The sequence below is a fragment of the Rhinolophus sinicus genome, chromosome X (genome assembly GCF_036562045.2).
Source record: "Rhinolophus sinicus isolate RSC01 chromosome X, ASM3656204v1, whole genome shotgun sequence".
Taxonomy (NCBI): domain Eukaryota; kingdom Metazoa; phylum Chordata; class Mammalia; order Chiroptera; family Rhinolophidae; genus Rhinolophus; species Rhinolophus sinicus.
The window spans coordinates 19,146,786-19,164,220 of record NC_133768.1 but is presented as its reverse complement, the minus strand read 5'-3'; the positions used below and the strand labels follow the sequence as shown (position 1 = coordinate 19,164,220).

At 39.1% G+C, this 17,435-nt stretch overlaps 1 protein-coding gene across 3 annotated transcripts in view; it reads left to right on the top strand.

Moving 5' to 3' along the window:
* PCYT1B (phosphate cytidylyltransferase 1B, choline) overlaps positions 1-17,435 on the top strand; it is a 115,824-nt gene that overhangs the window by 24,496 nt on the left and 73,893 nt on the right. The gene's annotated exons all lie outside the window — the stretch shown is intronic.

Genomic DNA, 17,435 nt, shown 5'->3' with positions numbered 1-17,435 from the left:
TTTAGAAATGAGGAAACTGATGTTCAGAGAGGGTAGGCAACTTCCCTAACGTCACAGTGCTTCAAAAGGATAGAGTTGGGATTTGAACCTAGAGCTGTTTATCTGCAAAGTAGATCTTTCCCCTACAACACACACTTAAGTGAGATACATTCCCTTCCCATCTTTTTGGCAGTTCTGGTTTAAAGTGTGTGTGTGTGTGTGTGTGTGTGTGTGTGTGTGTGTGTGTGTGTCTGTGTGTGTGTGTGTGTGTCTGTGTGTGTGTGTGCCTGTGTTAAAGATGAACAGAAGTCACACTGTTAAAGTGATTGGTTTGATTTACCTTTGATAAAAATTTTCCATGCTGTCCATCATTATTATGGTCTACTGAAAATTGGCTCTGTTTAAATAGGGACTTCATCCAATTTATAAACCACTACACTACATTTTTTGAAGCAACTTTACTCTTAGCAAACTTTGATCACTGCAGGGGTATATTCTAAATTTAGATTTATACTTCAGAGCCCAACTTTTCTTTGCTAATGGTTTAACTTTAATAATTAAAGCACATGTTAACTACTTAATAACAAAGTTTGTTGATGAAGAGACTTAGTGGCAGGTGAAAATGTTAAATTGGAATTTCGTTTTAAGGTTTTTAGTAGTTTCTGTTGATCTTTAGCTTTGCTAATACCTTCATATTTCAAATTATATAAATTCTGTGTATCTCCCAGCACCCAAGCATATTGCCCCAAATTACACGTGGGTCACTGGCACCACAAGCAGGGGTGGCTGCTGAGTTGCTTAACTAACTTTGGCAAGTACATGGAAGCTTTGAAAGATTTCCCTTCAGAGAACAGGCTCCCTCTCCCACGTGTTACCAAAACTTGAATTCATAGTTTAGAGGAAATGGGACTCAATAACAAAACATCATCTTAAAAAAAATGTAGCAAATTACCAATGTGGTTCTCATTGTATTAGCTGAGGCACACACTGGCTCCCAAACTCACCCTAACTTTACCTAGGGATAATTTAAGAGGAAATTTCTGGGTATGTAAGGGCTATAAAGCTTTACTGCAAGTCCTAGAAGGCGAACTTATGTCACTGAATGTTATTGTCTGCAAACACAAATTTTACTTGAATCTCAGCACTTGTGTAAAATGCTTTTTGTAATGAAACGTTGTGTTCTCTGTATAGCATGGCAGTCAAGAAGGTGTGTACAGTGTTCCTGCGTCTGCATGTGTTTGTCTCTATACTGTTTACAGTGAAGGTTGTTTATTGTGATCCAGTTTAACTCAGCCCATGTTGATTGAGTACCTACTACGTGCTGAGCTCTGAGCCCTCAAGTACTTTGTGATCTAGAGAGTCGAGAAGAGACTGAAACATAAACAGATAGTTTCCATACAGGTTGACAAGGGTGCCGGGTGCTAAGAGTTGTGTTACCAGGTGCAGTGGGGGCAGAAAGGAAAGAGTGGTGAACTCCCTGAGAGCGAGTCAGTTTGCTACGGGGATGCTGAGTAGAAACCTGTCTTGCCATCACCGTATCTCTGGTCTCCAATACAGAACCTGGCATAGCCCTTTAAGGAAATAAAGCGGGAAACTGGCATATCTAACTAAACAGGACTTGAAAGCAATCTGTAGTTTAGGTCCTTGTAAGTGGCAAATTGATAAGGATATGAGGATACAATGGAATCACGTTCAAGGGGGAATTTTTTCTGAAAGGTATACCTGTAGTTTTTTCACCCACCTTATTTTTCCTTGGAAGAAAATATAAGGAGAGGAGTGAATAGAAGTAAATAACACTGGTAAAGAAATTAGAAAAGAAACAACAGATTATTTACGTTTTATGATAGAGCATATATATTAGGAATGTAATCTTATTAGCCTTATTTACCATGCTGCTTGGGCTTGAGATGTTTCCGAGAATTCTTCTTTCCATTCTTGTAATGTTTATTTTATTTTACTTATTTTTATTTTAAGCCTGTTTTTCCTGGACCCACCAGCTCCAAGTCAAGTAGTTGTTTCAATCTAGTTGTGGAGGGCGCAGCTCACAGTGGCCCATGCGGGGATCGAACCAGCAACCTTGTTGTTAAGATCACTGTGCTCTAACCAACTGAGCTAACCGGCCGCTCCTCAATATTTATTCTTGATCCTCCACTTGCTTTCTGTTCTTTGCTATTTTCTTGCTTGAACATGATGCAAGGAAACTCATAAGCTTGACTGTCAAGAAGAGAAACTGAGTAGCCTTGGGCGATATGTGTAATAATAGCCCTCCTTGGAGACCCAACTTCTGAGGGATGAGGACTCCTTGTGGGCAAGGACTATGTCCTCATATCTCCCTAACCCTCAGATTAGCCCAGACAAATCCTCTGGGCCCAGCAGGTGTTCCATATACCCTTTCCAACAAGGCCCAGCCACCCTGAAAACTGTCTGCTTAAGGATTTAGTTAACGACCTTGGTCGAGTTCTTCTGGGAGTTCATTCTGCTGTCAGAAGGAAGTTGTAATTCTAGCCTGCAATAGTCACTTCCATGAAGATGGATGTGCTATGGATCAACTGAGAAGGCCTTGGAAATAAAAACGGGCTGGTTCGATATGCCACTTTAGCAGGAGTTCATTCCGGGCTTTACTTCAAAGGGGAGCAGTGCCAAGAGACTGCTGTCTCGCAGAAGGTGCATTATGTCAGCTGAGAGGTAGGACGCTCACCCGCTAGTGCTCAAAAAGATGACCGGATTTCCAGAGACATCAATGGCTTCCTTTACCAGTATCGCCATCTATTTAGCCACTCAGCGCAGTGTACATTTTAAAAGCAAGACACTTAATGTGCTGTGTTGGTGAAAATAAACAAACATGGACTTCCTTGGGCATTTACTCTGGTCAACTGGAATTTTGCCCAAGGTTATTATTAGACATTTTTCCTGCTGGTCTCGGTCCAAATGCAACATCCATTTCTTGCAGATTGATTATAGTCAGGCGTATTGAGCATAGAATTAATGAATTCATTTCTTCCACTCTTTGAAGTTTGTTCTCTCATTGCCCCTCCAACCCACCATTTGCCTAATGCCAAACTCCTTATGGAAGAAATAAATCTAAATCAAATACCATGTTTCCCCGAAAATAAGACCTAGCCAGACAATCAGCTCTAATGCATCTTTTGGAGCAAAGATTACTATAAGACCCAGTCTTATTTTACTATAAGACTGGGTCTTATATAATATAATGTAATATAAGACTGGGTCTTATGTTAATTTTTGCTCCAAAAGATGCATTAGAGCTGATTGTCCAGCTAGGTCTTATTTTCAGGGAAACAGGGTATAAGAAGATATTTAGATTCTTTGTTTTATTTTGCTGTCTGAACATATAGAAATGAAAAGGGTGCATGTGTCTTCATTCAGACTGTGAGGAGGATTTAAAGTATTCAGTGGTATAGGGCTTTAAAAGGTAACAGAGAAAACTCAGTTTCCTACCAAAAGGATCCACAGTTAGCCAGCTGGTTATCAACTTCCATATATAGCAATGCACCAGGTGCTGTGGAGAGAAATGAAAGAAGTAATCCACAGCCCTTGGCCTTGAAGATCATTTCCATTTAACAGAAGGCAGTAGTGTGGTATGTGGAAGCATGCCAGGATGCTGAAATCCCTTAAGAGAGCTTTTTTGTAAGTTTGACTTTATTTAACCTGATATATCCAAAATAGTATTTCAACATGTAATCGATATAAAAATAATTTTATTATGTAATATAATGGCATTTTATATTCTTTAACTTTTTCTTCTTTAATATAAAGGTATTTTCTAATTTTTTTCTTCCCATTAAGTCTGAAATCTGGTGTGTATATTACACTTGCAGCACATCTCAATTCAAACTAGGCAATTTCAAGTCCTCGGTAGCCACATGTGGCTTTAGAGGGAGCTCACACACCTGCCCAGGCCTGTGGAGGATGAGGTCTGAGAAGCCACAATGATAAATACATTTCATGTTTGCACAGCATATGCATCCATATAGTTACTCATAGCTACAAAAAAAAATCCCTTTTCTTTACTTCGTGTTTTGCACTCTTATATTTTCCATGCTATCCTATTCTGTTTTAGTTAGGAGGCTGTTGCGGTAGTCTAGATGAGAATAAGTTTGAAGTTATGGATGGGGCAGTGGAAAAGGAGAGAACTAGATGGATTTGGGAGACATTAGGAGGTAAATGACCTGGGATTTGGTAACTGAGTCGGAGGGTGGGGCAGAAGTTTTCTGGCTCCAGTGAGTGGGTGCCACCACTGAGATGGGAGCATCACGTGACAGCAGTTTGTGAGCGTTATGTTGAGGATACCGTGGAACTTCCGTTTGGCGGTGTCTAGTGAATGTTTGGTTTTGGAACTCAGGAGAGAGTTCTGAGCTAGAGACGTAGATCTGGGAGGCAACAACATGGAAGAAATGGAAGTGAAATTGAGGTAGTGAAATTAATGGGAGCAAACTTGCATCGAGACATTTTCTGGACTGAGAGGAAGTAAATGGAAATAGTTAGCAAGAGTGCCTCAAGATACTATAAGTTAATTCTAGGAAACAATTGACCCTGCACCATTCTATTGGGGGAAAATAGAAGAGCTGTGATTAAAGCTGTTAGAAGTCTCTTTATATCTGCCTGTCTCTACATGAAATCTGGTTAAATTAATCTACTTTACCCCAGAATCTTTCCAAGATGGAACCCTGAGGAACACATTTAAAGGGCCAATAAAGGAAGGATCATGAAAAGAAGATAGAGAGGTATTTCTTAAATATTTGAGAGATGAGGGAGGGACAAAGGCAGGGTAAGTTCTGTGGAGGAAATGTCCAATAGAACCAAATGCAGCAGAGAGATCAAATGAGACAATAAGGAAAAGTGTCCTTTGGATTTAAAAAGAAGTCAGTGGTGATGTTTCAGTGAAGTGGTGGGAGCAGAGGCCAGACGGCGTAGGTTGAGGAGCTTTTAGGAGAGAAGTAGCTTGATTGAAGGGGAAACAGATAGAATATATAGGACCCCAAAGGTGGATAAATCAGGGTTCAGGGTTGAGAGAGGCTACCTTTTCTTCTAACTTCTTTCCTTCCGTCCTTCTTTCCTTCCATTGTTCCTTCCATTCATCCAGTATGCCAATGCTTTTGATTGGCTAATTCTTTTAAGATGGTAGCAACTTGCACTTATATATAGTTGAGAAAGGGCCAATGGGAGAGGGTGAAAGTGAGAAAGGAAATTGATGAAGGGAATGATCCTAATGTTGGAGAGTTGCACAAGTAGAAGAATTAGCTTCAGGTAAGGAAAAGAGACACCTCTCCCACTGGTGGTGAGGAAGCTGGCAAGGACGTTTGGGGTAAGTTATAAGTGGAAGGGGATTGAAAGTTGAAATCCTCTCTTACTGATAGCTTCTGTTTTCTCTGTGAAGGTGGAGGCAAAGTCATAGTGGCTTGGTTTTGGCAAGTGCAGAAGTGTAGTTATGGGATAGCCTGGGAAGTCTGGTCGAGCCCCAGGGTATTTCCTCTCCAAAGGTCTCCAGGCTGGGGATGTGTGTACAGAAAGGTAGAAAGGCTGAGTGGTTCCTGATGAGATGTGGTCATGATGAGAGGAAATGGATCTGTTCCCTTATGGCTTCTGGGGCTCCACATCAACCCCCAAGATCAAGGCAGATCCAGATCTGGCTCTCCAGGGGAACCAGACTGGCCCACAGCAAAAGGGCTGAGTCCTGGCAAGACAAGTATGCTGCAGCTTGGTTTCTGCTCGCTGGAGCCCACAGTCTCATTTCAGCCTCAGTTTTGTCATTGAATTATTGTGTGGGCTTAAACAAATCACTTCTTCTCTCTGGACCTCAATTCCATCACCCACGATGGGTTGGACAGGTGGTCTTTTCCAGTTCCAAGACTGTGATTCTGGCTTCCATAGCCACGGAACATGTGTTCTGTTTGACCTGATGCTCCGTCAAAAATCAGAGCTACCCCATTCTTCACCTCCTTTTGATTTTATCCACTTGGGGTAAAAACAGGTCGAATGATCTTATATTAAGACACATTGGCTAAATATGAATAACAAATGTTCACAAAATACTGTGGAAGCTTACATTAGTATTATACAAACCACTTCTGGTGTCTTCTGCTTTATTCCTTAGCTGCTTCTTCAGAAAGGTTGAATGTATTCTGAATCCTATGTTGAATGTTCTAGTCATTGTCCAAAGAAACCTATGTTGAATCTCTTTTTAATGTGAACAATTGCCTCCTAATTTATATATTTCACACTACTGAAGGTCAAAATACAGATATACCTTGGAGATAAGGCGGGTTTGGTTCCAGACTACTTCAATAAAATTAGTATCACAATAAAGCAACTCATAGGCTTTTTGCTGGCAGAAGGTCTTGCCTTCATTTTGTAAAAAACGTAACATCTGTGAAGTGCAATAAAGCAAAGCACAATAAAATAAAGTATGCCTGTATTGGGTTTTCTTTGAGGCATGGCAGTATGGCATTGAACTACAAGGGCCTTCTCTAACCGATGCTATCTATCTAAGCTTAACACTTGGGATTGAAGTCCAACAGTGAGTGAGTCAGACCACCGTCCTGAAACCTTGGCATCTTTCTCTTGTGCCCACACAAAGCTTCTCGGTGCCCCTTAGTGAAACAAATGTAGAAAAAGATTTATTTCGTCTGATCCCCTGGGGCAGAATGAAAAGCAGAAAGCAAGGGAGGTAGGAACAAACTAAGTCATTGCAAGCTAGGCCTATTTTCTTCCAATAATCTCCCAGGTAACAGCCTCTACCTTGCTAGGATCTGATTACCAGTTGCTGGCTTTAGACCATAGCATTATTGTTTTAACATTCCTACCTTCCTCTTTATCCCAGCATGAACCAGGTTGTATGGGAGGCTGAGGAAGCTGACCCTGCTTGGGGATAAAGAGAGTTTAGCACTCAACAATCTTGAAGGCACACTTGAAAACACAGTGATTAGAAAATAAAGCAGCAAGCCCTGGTGGCATGCACCTGTGTAATAATGTGCAGGGCCACACAGGACCAGCCCACTGAGCAGGATTCATTTCATATAATCTCCTCCCTCTCACCAAAGTCTTTGACGTGGCGTTTTTGTTTTCCACTCAGTAATGCATGCAGACTGAACCCGACATCAGTGTAAAATAATGCTGAGGGTTATTTAAACTGGCATTTGCGAAAAGTAACAACAGTAATAATAGGTTAATAGAAGCATCATGAACGATGTGTACAGCCTATTGCCAACCAAATGATGTCGACAGCCTGTTCCTGGTACACAAAGGCTTCTGTGCTTCACCTCTAGTGCGCCTAATATTGACTGCAGGCACTCACATAAGACTAAGTTCTAGTTTATGTCCAAATTGTTTAGTTATAAGGTTCATTATTTTATACTGGGTTCGAGGCTAGAGGTCTCACTCCTTTTTTCCTGCGGGCAAATGGAGGAATGGAGCAACTATTTATAGTACACACTGTGTTGGACTGTGCTGAATGCCTTCTATGTGTTACCTCATTAAACCAGGCTGCAGACCTGAAACAGGAGTTACTATTCCCCATAGTATACGTAAGGAAGCCAAGAATTAAGTAATCCCCCAAAGATCGCATACTAACTTATGAAGCTGGGGTTTCAAATTAGGTTTGTCTGACTTCCAAAGCCCCCTGTTTCCACTACATCCAGTTTTCCAACATCAGTGAGCAAAGAATCACCTGCTCAAGTTCCTAGGTGGTTCTGAAGCAAGAAGTGCTTGGATGCACTTGGAGAAATGCTACATTTAGCTCTCCCATGTCACATTTTCTGCTTCCAGGACCAGGAGTAGAAACAAATCAGATGTCTAGGCTCTTTGTAGTACATTTAGAAATTCAAAGTCAATATTTTTGACCCAGTGCCTCTACTCCTAGGACATTTGTACATATGGCCCTTAAAAACTAATTTTAGGATGTTCTCCGTAGCATTATTCATAATAACCTGAAACTGGAAACTACCCAAATGCCTAGCAGAAGTAGAATGGATAAATAAATTGTACTATATTCACCCAGTGCAATGCTACACCGCAATGAGAATGAAGAATCTACCAACACCTGCAGAATATGTGGATGAATCTCACAAACATAACATTGAATGAGAGAAGCCAGATACAAAAGAATATACACTACATGATTCCGGTTCTATAAAATATGTTTAACGTAGGCAAAGCTAATCTATGATGTTAGAAGTCAGGATAGTGGAAGGAGCTCAGGATGGATGCTGGCAGTGTGGTTGGTTACGTGATCTGGATGCTGTGTGTGTTCAGCTTGTTCATTGAGCTGCACACTCAGGATATGTGTACATTTCTATATGTATACTATGCTTTAATACAAAGTTTAAAGATATTCTGACCACAGTAATGGATAGAGAGTGCCCTCTGCAACACATTACCCATTTCCAAACAATTCTGGTTAGCTGATAGATAGCACTCTAAGAAATGGTGTCAGATCCTACTTAAAATTACAGCTCTTGGCCACTAGCAGAGCTTGAATGTGCTCAGGCCTTCCAGGGTTCAGTATATCCAGTCCCAGGAGAATGTAAGTGAGCCCTTGAACTAAACTTGCCTTATTTCTAGGACCAGTCAAGCCCTAGTTAGATAATCTGAATTAAAATCCATGGCGCCCAGTCCATATGCTCTTTCTAACAATGCCCTGGCCTCGGAGAAAGGCAGTTTCTAGACTCAGAAGGAAGTGGATGGAATTGTTTAGCTAGCAAGAGTGCCTCAGGATAATCCTGCTGTAGGGCAAATTCTAGAAAATAACTGCCCCAAGCCATCCTATCATGTCTTTAAAGGGAAGAAAAATAGAAGAGCTGTGATTGAAGCTATTTATTAGAATCCTCCTTTTATATTTGCCTGTCTCCGTATGAGATCTGGTTAAATTAATCTACCGAACCCCATAATCTTCCAAGATGGAACCCTGAGGAACAGCATTTAGAGAGCCAACAGAGGAAGGTTCATGAAAAGAAGACAAGTATTTCTCAAATATGTGGGAGATCCGGGTCCAAGAGTAAAGCAATCACCTCATTGGTAGTTACACTTATAGAGAGTTTCTATAAAACATTGTTTTTATTAAAGAAGTCATTTTGCAGAATCAATCTTCTTTGGAAAATCTTTCTTCTTTGGAACATCTTTCCTTTAGTGGCTCAAAAAAAAAAGAGGTTTTATTATTGAAATAGCAAATACCTCAAGCTGAGACATGTTAGAAATATCTGTACTTCTTTCCAACTGTATAGCAAGCCTCCCACACTGTATAATTTGTTCTTGTGCTTGTTTCTTCCCATCTTCAGCAGTGTTTTCTATATGTCTTCTAAATATATTTGCTGACAAAGGAATGCATTTTAGTTTGACATCAATTTTTTTTCCTACACACTAGAGCAGCCAGTTTTACTGTGGCATGAAGAGCCAGTGTTTCTGTAATGGTATGAGACTTTTGGATTTTCTCTATTGAATTATGGAAAATCGAAAAAGGCTTCTAACCATGTATCATCACATGTAACAATATTTTACAAATTACTGGATTGAGTATCACGTGTCTTGAAACCTTGCTGAAAAAGTCATAGAGGCTTGTCTCCATGTTCTTGATGTTTCCTTTTTAAGTATCATGGTCATTATTACATAGCTTCGTGCCATCATTAGCTAATATCTCAAGGTACAATATAGGCTCCAAGTGACGTTTAATGCTAATGGTAGTAGATATTTCAAATAGTCTTTGTAATAATTTTTGATTCAGCTGTCTTATCAGATCTGCTTAGGTCATTATTGTTCACATCAGGTAATGTGGATACGGAACTCGTGCAGGGAGTAGGAGGGTCAGCTCTGATACTTTCCTGTTGTTCACCTTGTGATATCCTGTTTCATTGCAGGAAATGTTTTAAGCCACCTGCTGATATTGTGAGTATTGGTTTAGTTAAGACTAGATAATATAATCCACGAATATGCTTATCCAGGCCCAGGTGAGCTGCATTATATTGCAATAAGCTGAAAGCACATGAAAAATGTCAGGGGACCCAGGTCTTCCTTCTCTATTGTACATCTTGCATTCTTCCTTGAGGACACCTTGTAGACTTCATGTTGGCAGAGATGAGGCACCCGTGTAAATTAGTATGTTAGAATTAGATAGTGGTAATGTGTCCCTCCTTGTTTTTTAACATGAAAACTAAATCTAAGTGTCACTTTCTAACAGATTGTCTTGCTCATCCTACGTTAGAAAACCCTGGTCTTGGTATTCTAAATCTTGCTCTTGGATTCAGCTTTGAGGGAGGGCACTGCATTTTCAGACTACATGTTTAACCCCTGTAGAAATGCTTTTTTGAACTGCTTTTTGGTTCTGGAACTCTGCCTTGCATGGAGAGCGCTACTGAGACAAACAAAAAACGGAATTGTCTTTACCCTGGAGGCTGTTGTTGAGCATATGGTGTCACTATGACACCACTCCGCCTGCCCCTTATTGGAGCACCATGGGAGGAATTTCTATAAAATTAGACATCAAGAAATGCTGTGCTTCTCTTTAATAGCTATTTTGTTTTTTGGGTTTTCTTTTTTTTCTTTCTTAAGGACGATAGTAACTTTGTCTTTTTCTTTGCTTTAACTGCTGGGAGCTTAAAGCCATTTTGTGGCCCACCTTTTTGAAATGTTGATGGACTGTGATAGGTATTCCTGTGTGCCCATTTCACCCCTGATCTTTTTATAAAACCCATATTTCCCTCCTTACCCCATATCTTGCAACTATTATTTTAAACTTTCAAATTTTATTTTTTTAAAGTCACCTCAAATACTTTGAGGAAGGAGATGGGCTATGCACCAGATGTAAGATTGTTATAGATATTCATTATAAACTCCGTATGCTCAATGACCTAAGAAAACATTGATTTAGGGTATGGAATTTTTAATCTCTAGGTAAGGATGATTATTTTCTATGTTAATAGCATCTATGTATTTCATGAATCAAAGATACCATTAATTCTAAGATGAACTTCCATTTTAGAGGTGTTAAAATGTCAGAAAATTGCCAACACTGATTTTAAGATAACTTTTTTTTTAAAATTTAATTTTATTAAATTTATTGGGGTGACAATTGTTAGTAAAATTACATAGATTTCAGGTGTACAATTCTGTATTACATCATCTATAAATCCCATTGTGTGTTTCTTATAAGACCCCCTCCTAATCTCAGAAATGTTAAAATGTGGGGGGAAATGTACATTTTACAATCAATGAAATGTGGTATTATAGTACTGAGAGTCTTCCAGCTATTTGAAATCCACTGCTGTGGAGTTTGGTTGGCCACATGGTGGTGGTCAGGTTGTGGTGGTGTTATGGCTTATGGGTGGTCAGTGTTTTAAGAAGGCCTGTATCCCTAGGACATGATAAAAATTCTGATCCCTGATTGCTGAAAGGGCATTAATTACTAGCCTGACCTAGATGTTAATGTTCACACATTAGTTTTAGAAAATGAACTTTTTATGAAGGGAATCTAGCTAAAGTTGGAAAATGCATTTTAAAAAGCTATTTAAAATAATTTTTAACTGTGCTATTGTTTTGCTTTTAACTAACTTCAAAATACTTGTTCTCTACAATAGAAAAATGAGCAAAGGACAGATTTTTCTCAGAAAAAAGCACAAATGATTAATAAACATTTGAGAAGTATTCAATCTTATAATCAAAATAATTCAAATTGAAACAGTGTGGTACCATTTTTTGGTTTATAAAATTGACAACAACAATACTCAGTGCCAGTGAGATGGCAGCAAGATAGGTGCTTTCATACATTATAATGTGAGTAAAAATGATACAGCTTTTGTAGAAGGTAATTTACCAAAATATGTTAAAATATTCTTCAAATATTTATCTTTAAAATGTTCGTACCCTTGATCTAAGTAATTCAGCTCCTAGACATCTATCCTAAGGAAATAATCAGAGGTTCAGAATTACGTTTAGAATGTTATTTGTATTAGTGAAATATAAGCAACTTACTATTCAAGAACTGAAATATTTAAATAAATTATGGTTTTTCTATTCAGTGGAATGTTTTACAGCTATCAAAATTAGTGAGAGTTATATGGAAATCTCTGTACCTTCTGCTCATTTTACTGTGAACCTAAAACTCCAAAAAAATAGTCTATTAATTTAAAAAATAGTGAGGCTGAAGACTATTTAAATGACATGATAAAATAATCATGCTATATCGAGTGAAAAAAAAACCTGTCTATACAGCAGTAAGATTCCAAAGTTGTTAACATGTATATATGACATATCAGAAAACCTGATAAGAAATATAGAAAATTTTAACAATGGTTGTATTTGAGAGGTAGAATTCTTGGTGAATTTTGCTATCTTCTCTTTATTTCCCTGAGTTTTTTATAGTATATATTATGATGATGATAAGAAAAATTGATATGTGTATTTATTTGAGTTTAATCTTTATCAGTAATCATTCTCTCCCCAGTGACTTCAAATTCCCCCATTCAACAAATGTTTAGTGAGGACCTTCTACATGCCAGGTGCTGCCGTAGGAAAAAGGGATGTAGCAATGAATAGGACAGACCGAGTCCCTGTATACTTGGACCTTCCATTGTAGTTGGGGAAGACTGGCCATAAATATACAATGTCTCCTCATCAGAAGACCAGGACCTCTCTTCAGCATGCACTCCTGCCTTAGCTGAATGAATGAACCTAATCTAGTGGCTTTAAAGATCATTTGTATTCTGACAGCTTCTTAACCTGTATCGCTAGCTTAGTCCTGTGTTCGAAATTCCAGATTTGTATATCCAACTGCCTACCTGACATCTCCACTTGGAGATCTAATAGGCATGTTAAACCAAATGTGTGAGAATGGAGTTCTTGATTTCCTCATCCCTGTCCCTCCCACCCTCAAACCTATATTCTTTCAGGGTCTTTTGCATCCTTAGGAATGACAATGAACTTTCCAGTTCTTCAGGCCAGTAATTTGGAGTTATCTTGACTCCTCTAATTTTTCCACACTCTATATCCAATCAATGCCCAATATTTTTTATTTAAAATCTATCCAGAATCTGACCCCTTCTCATCACCTTCACTGCTGTCACCCTGGCTCCAGCCTCCATTTACTCTTAACCTGATTCTGACTCCAGGTACCTCAGTGGTTTTCTTACAGTTTATTCTCAATATAGCAGCTGGCTGGTCCTGTTAAAACTAGGTTAGCTCATATTGCTCCCTATTCAAAACTCGCTAATGGCTCCCATCTCCTCAACGTGAAAGCCAGTCTTTCCCTTACAGAATCCTAAAAATCTCACACCACTAGATACCTCCCATCCTGTTCTTTCTGCCTCACCTCTCTGACTATATCTCCTACTATTTTTCCTTTTTTCTCACTTCTCCAGACATACTGGCCTTCGTGTTATTCCTGGAAGAAGCCGGGCATGCTCCTTTCTCAGGCCTTTGCACTTGCTGTTTTCCCTGCCTAGACCGGTTTTTCTCCACGTGGCTCAATTGATCCTTTACATACTCGGGTGCCAAGAAAATGTATATGCATTTTATGATAACATCTCTTAAAATGTGTATACATTTTTTTGGCACCTTCTGTATTTACATATACTGGGGGTGCCAAAAAATGTATACACGTGACTTGTATTCATCTTGTTATCAGTGTATATTGAGTATTACGATTTTAATACAGTTTTTTCCTTTCTTAAGATGTGTATACATTTTTTGGCACTCTCTGTAGATCAACTTCCTTGACTATTCTATTTACAGTTATACCCCCTACATTCCCTATCTGCCTTCCTTACCTCATTTTTTTATAGGTTGGCTCATATCACTTCCATTCAAAATTAATATCTTTTAACATACTATACATTTTGCATTCTTTTTTGTTGTTTATTGTCTTTAAGCATCACGATGGCAGGTTTCTTTGTGTGTTGTGTTCCCTGATGTGTCCTGAGAACCTGAAACATTGCCTGGCACACAGCAAGCTCTCAAATAGTGTTTGTTGGATGTTGAAATAATGAATAGTGGGTAGATATTAAGAAGACAACTTAAATTGTTTTTAAAAGTTCAAATGAGCTTGAAATGTTCCACATACCTGGGAGTAATATAATTTAACAGTTAGTAGATAATTGTTATTTTTCAAAATACTTCTCTTTTCCTGTTAGACACCTCTTTCTCCCCACACTTGGGGCACCTGATCCTTGATTAAATTTCCTACATCTCTGAATTCACTGACGAGGAATTATTTCTTTAAATTTATTTTAAATTAGATACATTACTTGAATGTGTTCTCATTGTAAAAGTAAAACAAAATAACAGATATATATGGAGTAAACAATGAAAACATCCCTCATCTCTTCTCCCAATGCCATCTTCTTCCCCAAAGGTAACTCCAGCTAACAATTTGTTGTGTGTCCTTCTAGGCTAGTGCTGTCCAATAGAACTTTCTGCGATGACAGGAATGTTCTATATCTAATACAGTAGCACTACATCTAATATGGTGGTACTAATATAGTGGCCACTAGCTACGCATGGTTACTGAGCACTTGAAATATGGCTAGTGTGACTGAGGAACTGAGTTCTTAAGTTAATTTCATTTTAATTTGTTACAGTTTGAATTTAAATAGTCACATGTGGCTGATGGCTGCCATATTGGACAGCAGAGTTCTAAACTATTTCTACACAATTACCTATTTCTCTCTCTCTTTACCATATATGATATCATACTATATAACATGTATACATATTGCATATATTATTTTATGACTTGCTTTTTGTATTCAACAAAATGTCTTAGAAATTGTTCCCTGTCAGCACATATGTATCTGTCTTACCGTTTTGAATGGTGCCTATTACTTTATAATACGTGCATACTATACTTAGCTAAATGAAAAACGGATACTTGGTCCTGAGCCACCTACCAGGCCTCCTTTTCCTCCACTGCACTGGCAGCTGTTAAGGCTTTGTACCAGCTGCCTGATATGAGATTTTACGTAATCAATAACACAATCTAAGAATCCAGTGAGTCACTGTTGGACCTCACTGTAAGATCTGCTTTTTCTTTCCTCTCTGTCTTCAAAAGACTAAAATATTCTGATTCCAAATAAAATCAGCCTTTAAAAAAATATGTTCAGATTCAGGTAAAGGCAAACCTAACAGTATGAGACTGAGGGATGAGATTTTGTAATGTGTATTAGTAATTCTGAATTTGAGGTTCTGAAGCTGCAAGGCCTATCTGGAGAAGTAGAGTCTTTCTGAAGTCCTGCTCTTGTCTCTTTTGCATCTCCTGATTAAAATGTTTTGTCGTGGTAAAATTCTGTCCTACTGGAAGACATCCTTGAGATGGTTATGACTTTATTAACTATGGGTAATTCACTTTTCAATTGTGCTTCTAATATGCCTTGTCAACATTTGCTAGCTAACATTTATTGAGCTTGGCATCATACGGTTACATATACTGTATCAGTCAAGGCCATGTCAAGACATAGATGGCTTGCTCTGAAGAAAATTAAAGAGAGTCTAATAAAGGGACTACTTACAAAGGCATGGGCAGGGTTTAAGGAAACTTCAGTGGATAGTATGCACCCTTAGGCATCAAAGGACAAGAGGAGAGTGTGACTACCAGAACTTTGGAGAGCGCTCTATAAAAAGGGCCCCCTCACAGAAGCTGTGGGTTTCAGTAAAAGGACAGAATTAACATACTGCCCCTTAGAAGGTAGGAAGTCAGGGAGACAAATACCCTAAGCTCACGCTTGTCCTGCCTTCCACTGTTTTGCATGCTTCCCATGGACCCAACCCAACTGGAAGCAGGAAGACAACAGAGCCCATTGGTGCAGTCCATATAGGAAGCCATGCAGAGAAGAGTAGAGAAGGATAGGAAGAGACTGGATTCTGGAGAGGCAAAAGGAAGATATTAACACACACATATCATTTCATTTACTTCTCACTATAGCTTCTTGAGGTTGATCATTTTATTATCTCCTTTCTATACATGAGGATACTGAAGGTTAGAGAGGTTAAGAACCAAAAAATTCCCTAAAATTCCAATTTAAAAAATCAAATGAATATTAAATAATGAACCTAGGATTTGAACTCAGGCCTGTCTGACTGGATTTCCCCACTGTAGTTACGAATAGCTTAGCTTAAACAAGCAATTCTGTGGTGGTTGTCACCATCAGCCGTGCTATGCTAAATTCTGATTGGATGATAAACTTGCTATCTAACTGGCCCATTGGTCAGTCAGTGATGCACATTGCATAAGAACAGGTTCTACTGACCAGTTTTTGCACTCAGGTAATGTTTGCATTGTACATCTTATATAGAGCTTCATAGCTTTGTTTTTTTAAATATTTGACAATGTCCATTTAAACACATTCTGCCAATGAAATGCCCAGTATCTAAAGTCTTCCCCGTTAAAAAGCCTGATGGGAATATGGCTTTGGTATGTTACTATGGTACAGTTTTACATAAGCAGAACTTGCACAACAATTAGGGAACATATTCACATGCAATGACTGGGTGTTCTGAAATCTTAAAAAATCTACACTGCACTTAAATTTAGTGCAGTGTAGCTCCAAGTGAGTGGTCTGGAAAGGCCCCTGCACATGTGAGGTCCAGGGTGCTGGGCCAGGGCTTCTTAACCTTTTAAAGTCCTTGCTCTTTTCTGTCAAACATAAAAATTTTATGTGCCTCCCTAACTCTGAATTTGGAATATGGCTTCCGGGGGGGCGGGGGCAGAGTCTATCCTCCAATGATCTCTACCTGTCCAGAGGCTTGATTTCTATGACTTGTGTGTTAAAAAGGGTAGGATTTTTTTCCCCCAAATATAAAATTATTGAATATTGAATATGCCTTTTCAAACAAAAACCTTCTCCCATTCTAGAATGGCCACCCTTCAGATTGCTGCCCCAGAATCAATTCTGTTCCTTCCTTTCTTATTTCCCCTATTTATTCACCCTGTAAACATTGAGCTCATATGAATCACAGAGCATGTGCTAGGAAACGCTAGACTGTGTGATCTGCCCCTTTGCTCCTGTTTTCCCCATAGTTTCTGTGCCAGGGTAGCCTTAAAAGGATCCTTCATCTCTTGAGCTAATTCAGTGAGTGTCAGTTCCTTTCAACCAGGAGAATCAAATTAGAATACACAACTTGTAAGTGCTGAAAAGGGGATTTGAACCCCAGTTTGTGGCTATGGAGCCTCCTTTTGCCACATTACAAATGCTGCTATGGCCCAGCATGGCCCACAAAGTCACTTTAATGTATTTGAAAAAGAACCAATAACAGACTTAAGTTTTCTGAATCCATGCCCCAAGTGTTGGTCTGCTTTCAGGTCTCTGAATGGGAGGGTGGGGGTTAAGAAAGTCTCAGGCAATTGGGAGGTCTCCAAACAACTCTGCGGCAGGACTCCAGCTTCCAGAGCAGAAGGTGCTACAATGGGGAGAGGGGTGGGGGCAGGGCAGGATCCGGTCTTGGCAGGCAAGAGACCG